The 12,986-nt window shown below is 48.1% G+C and overlaps 1 protein-coding gene across 1 annotated transcript in view; it reads right to left on the bottom strand.

Annotated features, from left to right (window-relative positions):
* The window catches only part of MYO1B (myosin IB), a 180,203-nt gene extending 171,425 nt beyond the window's left edge, over positions 1 to 8,778 (bottom strand). Inside the window, 1 exon segment of the mRNA XM_047720633.1 lies at positions 8,596 to 8,778. The gene's annotated coding sequence lies outside the window, so the exon portion shown is untranslated.
* Between the last annotated feature and the right edge of the window lie 4,208 nt (positions 8,779 to 12,986).

The following is a 12,986-nucleotide window of genomic DNA, read 5'->3' as shown; positions in this document are numbered from 1 at the left end:
GTGGGGCTTGAACCCACAGTCCTGAGATCCAGAGTCTCGTGCTCTTCTCGGTCAGCAGCCTGGCTGGCGTCCCTACGGTAATTTTAAAAATGGGAGTGAATTGTGACATTTCCATTACAGTTTGGTATTTTGTGCTCTATTAGATAAGCCACCCAACTCTGGGCTCTAAGAACAAACACAAGTTTAAATGTAAACTTGATCAGCCAAGAACCATCTATAAACAAATGCAACATCAACACCATTCCTGCACACCAGTCAGAAACATGACAGGCCATTCCCAGGACCATTCACAAGGACCACAAAAACCATGAAGCACCTTGACACAAATCTAACAGAAGATTTTTTTTTTTAACATGGAAGATTATAAAATTTCACTGAAGGACATAAAAGACTTAGGTAAATAGAGAGGTACATCGGTTTGCAGATGGCAAGCCATGAGGTCCCAAAGATGGCAATTCTCCCTGAATACTATCTAAATGCAAATGCAACACCAATAACACAAAATTTAAACACAAAAACAAAAACAAGCCACATCCTCGGATAACATGTCCAAGTTTACCTGTGGAGAAAGAGAAGAACGCAGTGTGTGTGTGAGATACATCAACAGACACAAATATGGAAAATGTCATTTTTGCAAAATCCAGCAATGTAACCATGACAGGTATGCAACGTTACTTTCAATGTTTTGACTGAAACAATAAATGCTCTAAATTCAGAAGAGCAAGGGTCTGGGGGATCTTGACAAAGACGGTAACACAAGTGGGTTGTGAAAGCCGTGTAACAGGCAGAGGGGGATTCCCGGGTAAGGAAAGATCCAGGAGAATCGAAGAGGAAACAAGTACAAGACATATGTGAGAGTGAACCGAGTGTGGCTTACATCAGATGAATACTCTCACAGAAAGTCAGCTAGGAATGGACCTAGACATGGCACCGTGAAGGAACCACAGCCCTGTGATCCTATAATGGGCCCCGCCCAAAGTGGTCAATGGGTACCCAATGGGGACATGCACATATTCTGTCTCTCTGGGATAGCCACCGTGCGCAGTCACAAACAGAAGGCCAAGAGAAGCCTTTCTGCAAAGAAACTTACTTAAGATGTTGTTTAGCCAATACCTACTTCTCCAAAGATACCTGTTTTCACAGCACACTATCTACTCACTTAATGGGTGTTTCTTTCAACCTTCTTTTTATGGAACAACCCACTTTGGAAATTGCTACATTCTACTAACCCAGCCCTTTAGAGGTCTGAGCCAGAATAGAGGCTTAAGGATTTGGAAATAAAAGGCAACAATCAGCCAAACATAACAACTGACCGGATGAATGCATGGGTCACAGAAAATAGAGAAGTAGGTAATGCTTCTGGAATCTCGAGCCCAGATGAGGACAGGAATGCTTTCAGCGCAAACAGTGAAGTCAAAAGAGGGTCAACTATTAGGTTTCGGGCACTATGCTTGAATTTAGTTGGGTTTGGAGAGACAGTGAGATATTCCCCTGGAAGGAAAATTGAGCAAAAAGTTAAGAGACTACAATCAAGTTCCCAGATCTATCCCCAGCCAACTTTATGAGCCTGAGTGGGTCTCAAATACGAGGCAGGGGTTACAACAGTGACCTTTAAGCTCTTTCAAATTTAATACTCTACCATTCTAAAATCGGGCACTTGGAAGTCGAAATACCAATACTATCAAGTACAAATACAATACTATCAAGTTCTACTTTTAAAGGTGTGAAATGTATACAAAACATAGAAAAAAAATAAACAATTCAAGAATTTGAATATATGAACTTAAATATATCAATGAAAGGCTTTTAAGAGATTATGCAATTAGAGATGTTTAAGAGATCGATGAAACCTACAAAGAAATCTAGGATGTCTCACTCGGGCCCCCTCCCCCAATGTCATGGAATACTTACTATCCTGCTGCTGCACAAGGCAGATGCTTGAATCTGACCCGGTGTGGCAGTTCATATATTTTTATGAGTACCTCTCAACACCCTGAAGATTTCAAGACAAACGACAATATCTTCCTAGATGGCTCACCACATCAGGGTAGGTCAAAACTGTGGTCAATGCATTACAACTGTGACCAGAGTGCCAGTAAGACACTAGCCTTGTGTACCAGCCTAAGCCCAGGGTTTATAAAAATTAAAAGCTTTTCCTAAGAGCACTTAGGCTGGGATGCTAAAATGAATGAAATCATGATGAAATTGTGATGAAATCAGGAAAAAATGATCAGCTAAGAATTGCAAATAGCATTGCAGGGTTAATAATAAAGAAACTTAAAAGGAAGCAGCTCTCAGGGAGGAGAGAGAAGAGGTATTGGAAAGTGCATGCAGGGCTGACAGGGATTTTTTTTTTAACCAAGGCTGAAAAGTTTTTCAAAAACACCAAGGGTTTTTGTTGTTGTTATGTTGTTTTGGTTGAAGCGTATGAAAAATGCTTTCATGAAACCAGTAGGAAAGTGACAGGCACACACAGTTAACAAAAGCCAACAGGTAACAATCTGTTCCATTGTCTCTTCAATTCCATTTTCAAAAATCTCTTTAAGGATGCTGAATTCTTCTTCTTCTTGTTGTTTTTTTTAACAAGTTTAAAACAAGTGTAAGATACAATCAAATAAATTAATAAGTAAATAAATTTAATAATTAAAATTAATAAATAAATAAAATACAACAAAACAAGTGTAAGATACAAGTGTAAGATACAATCCGGAATTGTATTTTCATTTTCACAAGGCAAAATGAAGCCACCTGTACAATTTCCAAGCCTCCTGAGCCCACACAGGGTCGGTGGGACAGTCCCTGGAAGGCACAGGCCTGGTTTCCTCTTGGCCTCTGGAGCTATCTGGGAAAGCCAGGCACCTGGTATTTTTAGAAGGTCAGCGTTGTTTATCTGATCAACAAAGGAAGAATGTCAATTTTCCCTTTTCTCTAGACTTCACCTTCTAAAACTGCCTATCTTGGAGGAATATAAATTCCATACCAACCTCCTCTTCCCCACCTTGTCCACAGTCTTACTCCCTAAGCCCCAGCTCTGCAGCGGTGCACACACCATTTCACCCCCATCCTTCAGACCCCGAACTGCAGCTGGATGCCCCGCAGCCCACATACTGCTCTTGGACAGACTGCAGACCAGAGGACCAGACAAAACCCCTGGAAACTCCCAGATGGCCATCTAATTCCTGCAGATAAGGAAGTGCCAGGAGAGGGTAAGAGAGATCACCAGACAAGCTGTTTCCTCACCAATGGGCTGAGTCTGTTCACCAAGTCACCCTCATTTGGGGGAGAATGAGGCACAATGGGAGAGCCAAGCACAGGGCCCAGAAAAGGACAAACGGAGAAGCAGATCAACCAACCCGCCCAGCTCTGGACTGGCCAAGGATACCCACAGGAACCCTGACTCCAGGTCACAAAGGAAGCAAGCCAGGAGGGAGGTTCTCACTCCAACTCCTTAAAACAACCTCCTTAAGAGTGGCCCAAAGCTTCAAAGAACACCGCACCACGAGGCAACACGTAGTTCTGGAAAGCACACAGTCTGGGGCCCTGGCAAATTACTCCGTTCCCTCATCCACACATCCTTCCTGCTGAAGGGCAGCAATGCGGATGACACAAACAAGCTACAGAAAATACCCGGGGGGCGCCTGGGTGGCTCAGTCGGTTAAGATTCAGACTCTTGATCTCGGCTTAGATCTTGATCTCAGAGTCAGGAGTCTGAGCTCCACGCCGGGCTCCCAGCCTACTTTAAAAAAAAAAAAGAAAACAAAGTACCCATGATGAGGGCTGACACAGAGGAAGCACCCACCACTTCACTAACAACAGCAGGAGCATCATATAAAACATGAATGATTCATTCTTTGGGGGCTTGGCATTTCTTGTCCACAAGGCAAACACTCTGAAGTCTGCAGACAGCCTTAGTGAGACTGAATCAGCCAGGCTGAGCACCAACCGAGGACAGGACGGGGCAGGTGGGGAAGGAAGAGGGAAGGAAGCGGGAGGCACCAAGCACCTACCCCTACCCCATGCCAGAGACCACCACGTGACTCGGCACCTGCTCCCATGGAATGGCCCTTTGTACATCCTCGGGATCCAAAACGGGACCCCCCACGCTCTCCTCCGGGACGTTGCTTCCTAACCTCCAGACCAACCCAACCTTCAAGAGGCAGGTGTTTGGAGACCTGACCCCTTCCACGCCACCAGAGGCTGGAGGAAATGAAAGCACAGAGGACAAAGAAGGAGCGGGCACCACGCTCCGTCTCCTCCCACTCTCTCGCTTTTGTCTGCTGTCAGCTTTTGTCTGGCCAGCGAGTGTTGGCGTGGCCTGGTCACCACAGCTGTCACAGTCATTTTCTTCATTTCCCCAATATCCACTCTGCGCACGGTGGCCTGCCCGGCTATGTCCTTTGAGGCACAATGGATTTCCTTCATTGCTTTTTAATGCACGGACTCCCTCCCATCAGCCGTGCACTTGACAAAATGTGAATGGATGAGGAAGGTACTGACAAGGGAAAAGAAAGCCAGGAAAGGTTACAGGAGCGAGATGCTGTGGCTCACCCTTCATCCTGCTCGGGGGCAAGCCGGAAGGTGCCCCCTGACAGAGCTCAGCAGACCACAGTCTGCCTCCGCCCACATACCCACTGAAGGGGAACTTAATGACAAGAGACAGAAGTTACTGCACCGACACCTCAGTCCCTGAAGACCCTAAATGATGTCCCATCGTTATTTGAAATAATTAAACAAGATAGAACTTTCAGTCTTTACAGTCTTATCTTAGAAACAAACAAAATAAAAAACCAATATTGACTTTTCCATTTGCCCAGGAGCATTCTGAGAAATCCAGACCCAATCGATGATGCCAAGTGTTAAAATCCATTCCGCTCCTGCACCCAGTGGTCGCTCGTGTGTCAAGGTCAGGCGTCTCCTGCTCATGACCACCCTCCAGGCCACCCCAAGGACTGGATACCATTTCCATTCCCTTTTCACAGGGACACCTAAGCTCACTTCCCCTCTGGGGAAAGGATGAGCCTGGAAATTCCGTGGAATATGTGTTCCCATGAGCACAGAAAGCTGATGTTCTCAGAGGTATTGTAAAGAAAGACCCTTGACACTTCCCTAAGGAAGAATGTCTTCTGTAAAAGGCGAAGGCCAGGACCGAAAGCACATGCTGGGAAAATCCCCCCCTGCTCTGAGTGTGTTTCCAATTCCAATGTCCCACTTCCTCTTTATAACCACATTCCTTCCCTCCTTGCTTCTCCTCTAAAAAGACACTCTGGCATTGGGTCTCCAAAGTATGAAAGGCTATAAGATAAAAAGAGCTAAAACGGATGTCAGTGAATATAAAATGCTTAAATACCGTGTAAGATCTATTCCATTCCACCACTTTTAAATGTTTCCAAAAAAGAACTTATTTTTAAATATTGGCAGCCTAACTTCTTAAAAATAAAGTTTCCTTCACTTAAAGTGTATGCACACAGGCTATCACACAGCATAGAGCTTTTTAGCAAATACACTTTTCAGAGCTGTGATGTCACTAACTGTGCCTTCCAAACCTCTCTCACAGGGATTTCTCTCTCTCTTTTTAAGATCTTATTGATTTATTTGACAGAGAGAGAGAGAGAGAGAAAGAACAGCAGAGGGAGGGCAAAGGAAGAAGGAGAAGCAGATTCCCCGCTGAGCAGGGGGTCTGCCCAGGGGCTCGATTCCAGGACCCCAGGATCACGACTTGAACCGAAGGCAGATGCTTAACCAACTGAGCCACCCAGGTGCCCCCATAGGTTTCTGAAAGGATCATTATGGTAATATATGAGAAAGTGATAAGAAATTTGCAAAAGGCAAATCAAATAGTTATTCAAGCTATTGTTATTCCAATTCTTTGAAGATATCATACCTTACAGTGTTTCCTTAAAGAGAACATGGACTTTCACCTTGACCACTTGCTAGTTACCTACACGAGCAGGGCTAAGAAGAGGCTAGTCATCTCCCTAGGCCTCCTTTCAACTGTAAAATGAGTATAATACCCACTTTAACAAGTTGTGAGGATTCATGGAATAATGTATGCAAAACCCATCTCACATAGTAAACACTTACTAAATGACAGTGACAATTACCGTTAGGCTATTTAACAAAAATCCAAATATCCAGCCATTAAAAATAGTAGAAGGGTGGGGGAAGAGGGGAGAACCTCACCCAAAGGGGGGACAAATGCTAAAAACATGGATCCCAGGCTCTGAGGATCCCTTCTTCGCCAAACCACTCCTACCCCCCACTCCTTCCCCACTGAGGTCAGAAGCTCCTCCTTGCTTTGCATAACTGTCAGCAACCCAGGAGAGTGAGTCTTTAACACCAGGTTTGACAAAGTGATGATTCATCCCAACCCACGAAGGGGGTGCAGCCAGCCTCACCACACAATGGGAGATCCATGGGCAGCACCCTGGGCCAGAGACAAGCCATGTAAGAGCCCCCCAGCCCCACCCCCGGTCTCCAGCAGCAGCTAATACACTCTAGGGCTTCCTTGTTAGTGTATATTCCGATGTGTAGCTGGGAGGAATCCAACTGTGCCACATCTTACAAAGCAATTCCCAACATAAATGAAAAGTCCAAAATGGCAACCACAACAACAATAATAGGGAAAAAGTCTCCCTCTATCCCCTCTGTGTGCTGCCTGTGGCACCACATTTTGCCAGGCAGTGTGTTAGTTACAGCAGCAAACAGCTTGATGGCTGGACAGCATCTCACTCCAACATCCCAGTGTAATGGCTCCTGAGGACAAGTCCCACTGCTTCTCAGCCTGGCCTAAAAATGTGACCACATCCCCCACGAAAAAGACAAGCCCTCAGCAGCAGCTTACACAGCTCTTTTCCATTACCACTTCGTGGGCAGGAAACATTTTTTCCCCCTGGAGTAAGCTCCTAATTCCCCTTCTAAGGTTAAGAGGCTTTCAAACTTGGTTGTCTTAAATCGAATGCCCAGTGGAGTGGTTTAACCGTGGGTCTGCAGAGTTGTCAAAGAGGCAGGGCTGGGGTCACCTGCCACCTCTGATCACTGACCATCCCTGGATGTCTCCTCAATTATCCCACAGTAATTCTAACATTCAGTCCGACTTTGGGATCCTTCCACCAGGGTCCCATAGGCACAGACCATGAATGCCTGGAAATGTCAGACTCCACCCCAAACAGTTTCTCTTGGAATACCCCATTCAAAAGCACTCATCACCCGATGGCCCCAGCTCCCTCCCCAGGTCAACCTTTCCTCCTGGGTTTCTGGATTTCAATCTAGAAAAGGATCACTCAACAAACGTCCACCATATTAGATTTAATTCTACCCCTAAAAAATAAATAAAAATCCCATTGGGCATAACGGTTTGAGTTCTCTTTCTTACTCCAGGTGGTCCGCACTGAGGGAGGGAAAGCCCAGAAGCGGTGGGTCCTTAACTCAAACTCCAACCACCGGGGTGTGTGGGGTGTGTTTTCTGGGAAAGCCCGCAAAAGGGTTTTTCGACTCCGTGTTACATAATCTGATTCATTTATTTAGCAATGTCTAATTTTATAGTGGTTTCCCCTCAAACATTCCTGGAAAACTGTTATACTATATTACAGTGGAGAAAACTATCTTATGTTAAAATCTATTCTATATATTCATGCCGATACCCACTGGCCACACACACGTCCCCGGGCACACACCGACACACAAGTACCCTGATCCTCACAAAAAAAGTCTTCCGAAGTAACCAAGATTCGATTTCAGGAAACCGACACCGGGAGCGCCTCGAACTCAAGGAAGTGCACAACTTGTTGCGGCAACAACTTGACCGCGGTCCGAACAAAGCACCACAAAGACGCTCGGGGAACCCGGGGCCGGCGGACGAAATGCGTGCGCCGGGCCTCCGCTCCGCACCGCACCCTCTCCGACCCCTTCCCACCCTCTCCGCGGCCCCAACGAGCGCGCTCCGGGACTCCGGGTCGTAATCTGGTTTTCATTGCGGCGCCGCTCCCGCCCCTTCCTCCCCAGCCACCGTGAATCAACCTCGGCCCCGGCAGGAAACGAGACCCGGGGCAGCCCCTCCGCCGCGGCGGAACAAAGGAGCGCAGCGCGGCCGCACGCGCGGACGCCCCCTCGGGTCCCGCACCCCTCTCCGCCGCCGCCGGGGCACGCCGCACCTGAACCCCGCTCCCGGGACGCCCCATTGTTCTCCCCACACTCTCCCTCCCGGAGGTGCCCCCACCCCGTGCCGGGCCGCGGAGCCGGGGCCGGGCACCCGCTGAGGGCCGGAGAAAAGGACGGGTGTGGGTGGGAACGAGGAGGACCGGGGCTCCGCGCTGCCCACGGGTACGGGGAGGATGGGGCAGAGTAAGAGCAACTTTGCTCCCAAGCCGCGTTGCTCCCGCCCGCCCCAAGCAACTGCGGAGTCACGACCACCCCGGCGACCTCTGGCGTGCGCGGGTTCTTGCCGCAGCAACGCCACGGCCCCCGGCGACCCGTGCCCCGCGGACTGCGGCGGGGCCCCCGGGCACAAAGGCGCGAGGCGCCCCCTCCGCCGCCCCCGGAGGGCCGCGGCCGGAGCGAGCGGGCAGGGCCGGGGAGAAGGGGAGAGGCTCTCGCTACCTCGCCGGGCGCCGCCGCGCCTCCTGGTCGTCCTCGCGCTCCGGGACGCGGGCCCAGCGCGAAGCTGCGGGCTCCCGCGGCGACTGCTCGACGGAGGCTGCCGGGCGGACGCTGTCCCGCGGTCGCCGGCCCTTCGCGCGCCCCGCGCTCCCGCACCGCCTCCACGCGCCGCGCCCGGACTCCCGTGCGCGCCCGACTGCGGAGAGCCGGCTGCCGCGGGGCGCTGGGCTGCGGCGGGAGGCGGGAGGCGCGCGGCCACTCCCCTCTCCCCCGCAGGCCGAGGGGCTGGCCGAGGGGCGGGGGCGGCGACCTCGCCGCCTGGGATTCGCCCCTGCGCGCGCCGGCAGTGCCGGGAGCCCCCGCCCCCGAGCCCACCCTCCCCCGGCCGCCGGGCGCGGCCGCACAGCGCCCCCCGGTGAGCGCGCTCGGAAGCCTGCGCGCGGGGGCAGGTCGGGACGCGGCCGCGAACGCAGAGGGCACGGAGAGGCGTCCCGGCCGGCGCCCACGGGGAGCTCGGCCCTCGCACCTGCGTGCACCGCCGAGCTTACCGGCGCCCGGCAGGACGTGCAGCGGCCGGCAGCCCGGGGGCAAGCGCCTGCGGACTGGGAGCTTTCCCGGTTGTCCCTTCTGCCCTACATGAAGTCTGGCCGCCCAAGAATAGCAGAAAGGATGAATCTGACCGAAACAGAAAGGAAGTGCGTTGAGCAGCAAAGTTGCTTTTATTTGCAAGGTTCCTAGTGTCTCACGTCATGCTAAGTAAACACTGACCAAACTCTCTGCTACAAAAAATACAAGATAGTTTAAAAGAAATTTCAAATACCCGTATGTGTCTGAAAACAGCCTATCAATGACCACTGGGTAGTGAGCAAGGGCGGGTACTAGTCCGCATATCACTCAAGTGCGTTGGAGGAGACAGAGTCAGGACCCCTGGCTTCCCTCTCCAGCCTGCCTCTTGCCTCTTTGTGGAATCCAGAGCGAGCCACCTGACCCAGGACCCGGTTTCCTCACCCCAGAGGAGGGCAGGGTGCTCCTCCAAGCTTACTCACTGGGTGAGGTGAGGATTACTTGGCGAAGGTGTTCAGAGCAATGTAGGCACAGTAATTATTACTCATGATTCTAACTACTTTATCCTAAATGAAATAAATTGCCATAAATGGGGCCAGGTTTAAATGGACTGACCTATATCTGGAAACTGTCACTAAAACGAGGTGAACCAAAGAATTCATACCATATATAGTAACTCTGTTCCCGGAGACATAAGAACCACAGGCACTGGGATTTGTCAAATGTCACCAGTAGAGTTTGGAAAGGTGGCAATTGCCCAGACTCTACCTGCTTGGGACTGTATCATCATTGATGACACTATCTGCATCAAAGTCTGATCTGCAGAAGACACAATAATGGGGTGGGCTAAGGCAGAGTGACTCTCCAGTACTGACCCGTTCTTGCTCAGTCTTCTCCGAAACCTGAGGTAGGTTTCTTTCTTGTTCTTATTTTACAGACAAGGAAAGCCAAAACTAAAGAGGTCTTCCAGCTAAGAAGTGGCGGCGGTGGTTTGAACACATATCCACAAATTCTTCGACACTCTCCTGTAAAAGAGTAGAGTCTAGTTGCCTTCCTGTTGAATATGGCTTGATTCTAATGAGTAGAACGCAGCAGAAGTGATGCCGTATGACTTCTGATTCTAGGTCGTGGAAGGAGTTAGAGGTTTCGCCTGGACCTCACTCACCCTGGGAACCCAGCTGCCATGCTATGAGCAATCTCAGTCTGCATGGACGGTCAAAGGCAGATGTTCCAGCTGATGGTGCCAACGGAGAACCCAGCCGGGAGCCAGATATGTGAGTTAGTGAGGCTTTGAGATGACTCCAGCCCCAGCCATTGACTGACCACAGCACATACGAGACTGCTGCAGAGAAAACCTAACTGAACCTAGTCGGTGCCCACCACCAGGAAACAATATTGAGAGATTGTCTTTGGAGGGGCCATTACATAGCAGTTGACCCTGAGACAGTGGCAGAGATGGGATTTGAACCCAGGCCATCTGACTCCACAGTCTCCACTGCAATCTCACTGTCTTGGACCTTGCTAACCTAGCCTGATGAATACCAGCTTTCACAACAGCATATGGACCTTCCACCCGATGACACATTGAGACTTACTTTTCCATTTTGCCTGTCTGATTTCAGGTTCCAAACAGATCGCTTATAGCAAGTTGGAGATAAGGAAACCTCTGACCTCTCTTTCTGGTCCAACTTTCCAAAAAAAATAACAAGTTCAAATGGCAGGTCCACACATACCAAATAGAAACAAATGGTTGAAAAGAGTGGGGGAACTCTGCCAACTTTTCATCTTCGAATAGGGCAAGTTTTCTTAAAAAGTAGTTTTGGGACGAGTATGTGCTGATAGGACTCCTGAGAAAGCCACTCAGGAAGATTTTGGAGCTCCTGCCCCAAGGTAAAGACAGGGAATGTAGTTATGTGGAAACAGTTCCTCCTCTAGAAGGACCTAGCATAGTGGGGACATTTAAGTCTCTCTGCCTGGCTTTCAGCAAATTCAGAAAAAAAAAAAAAAATACTAGAAACTGTTGAGCTCATCCTAATAATCACTGAGAAAATGAACCAAGAAGCTATTAGAAAGCCAAAAGTGTTTCTAGAGCAAAGTTCTGCTTCTCTTTCAAAAACACCATTAACCTAGTTTTCATAAATCTCAAAATCCAAACTCCTGAAGACATACCATGAGGTTTTTAAATACTTTTACCTTCTTGGCCATTCTTTTCACAAGTCAATCAATATCAATCAACAACTTCCGAATTTAAGAGGAACAGATTATAGTTCTAGTAACCGTCAAGAATGAATAATAAATCCACCAACTACAAAAGCATTTTTTGCCTTCCCGTCAGTCTATTGAAAGGAAGTGGAATATATGAAGAAGCAGAAAGGCTGTTATTATGGTTTTAAGGTGAAAAACATAAGTTATCAAATTGTAGGAGTAAAAAGAATATAAAAAGTGTACTTTAGGTCAATGAAAACATGGAATGATTTAAATTAAAACAAAAGAAATCCTGCCAACCTTGTGGGAAGCTGTAGATATAAAAGCATATTTGTGTGTCCCAGGAAGAGAATTATCAATAAATGTGTAGTTTGTTATTTTTTTTATCTTTGCTGTTTTTAACTTGAGACTATTTTATTTTATTTTACCTTATTTTATTTTATTTGACAGAGAGAGCACAAGCAGGGCAAACAGTAAAGGGAGAGGGAGAAGCAGGCTCCCCACTGAGCAGGGAACCCAGTGCAGGGCTCGATCCCAGAATACTGGGATCATGACCTGAGCCAAAGACAGAAGCTTAACCATCTGTGCCACCCAGACATCCCTACTTGAGCCCTTAAAAAAAAAAAAAAAATTAGTTCAACTTTGGGGGAAATAAACAACAAAAAGTCCACACGACCTGCTTCTACCTCATGTTGGTGTAGCAAAAGAAATAATGAGCTGGAAGTCATAATTTTACGTGTTCTCAGTGGCCGTATCTGCAGCTAGCTTTAGAATTTGAACCAGAAGTCTCATGCTGTCTGCCCTTAGTTATTTTATACCATTTTTAATGTGTTAAGGGTCTCCAGTTCTAAAAAAATCTGAGTCTTTTTTTTTTTTGGCCATCTTTTCTTTCATCTACTTACCCAAACACTTAGTTTTCACTCGCTTTTCTTATCCTTTGAGACCAAACTCAGTTCTCACCTATTCCTGACACTCTTCTTGAATTGGATCCTGCCTTCTCCTCCATGGAAACATCGTGATGCCACAATCTCTCAGTACCTATTAATCTGTTCCAGGTTCTAAAATCTTTCTCGTTCTCTTATAAATGTTTGGCCTCTCCTACTAACTGGTGGATTCCAAGATAAAGAAGTAATTCAGTTAGAAAGCACCAGGTCCATGAAAATAAGAACAACCTTCAAGAGCTTACTCTGTTTTCAAAAGTGTTCTCAGGGAGCCTGGCTGGCTCAGCTGGTTGGGAGTCCAACTCATGGTTTTGGCTCAGGTCGTGATCTTGGGGTCATGGTTTCAGGGTCGTGGGATTGAGCCCCACGCCGGGCTCCTCACTTACATGTGAGTCTGCTGGAAATTCTCTCTCTCCCTCTTCCCCAGCCCTTCCCCCATCTACTCTCTGTCTCTCTCTCTCTCTCTCTAAAATAAATAAATAAATAAAATCTTCAAATTCAATAAACATTGTATTAGTACATCTTACATAGTTTCATGCAAAAGAAACCTTTTTTATGTATTTAAAGAGTGGTTTGAAAATAAATGCTTCATCATCTGCCTTGGGCTCAGGTCATGATCCCAGGGTCTTGGGATCAAGCCCGGTATCAGGCTCCCTGCTCAGTGGTAAGTCTGCTTCTCCT

Source organism: Lutra lutra, chromosome 3, assembly GCF_902655055.1.
Source record: "Lutra lutra chromosome 3, mLutLut1.2, whole genome shotgun sequence".
Lineage (NCBI taxonomy): Eukaryota > Metazoa > Chordata > Mammalia > Carnivora > Mustelidae > Lutra > Lutra lutra.
The sequence above is the reverse complement of the archived record's forward strand: the minus strand, read 5'-3'. Positions and strand labels throughout refer to the sequence as shown.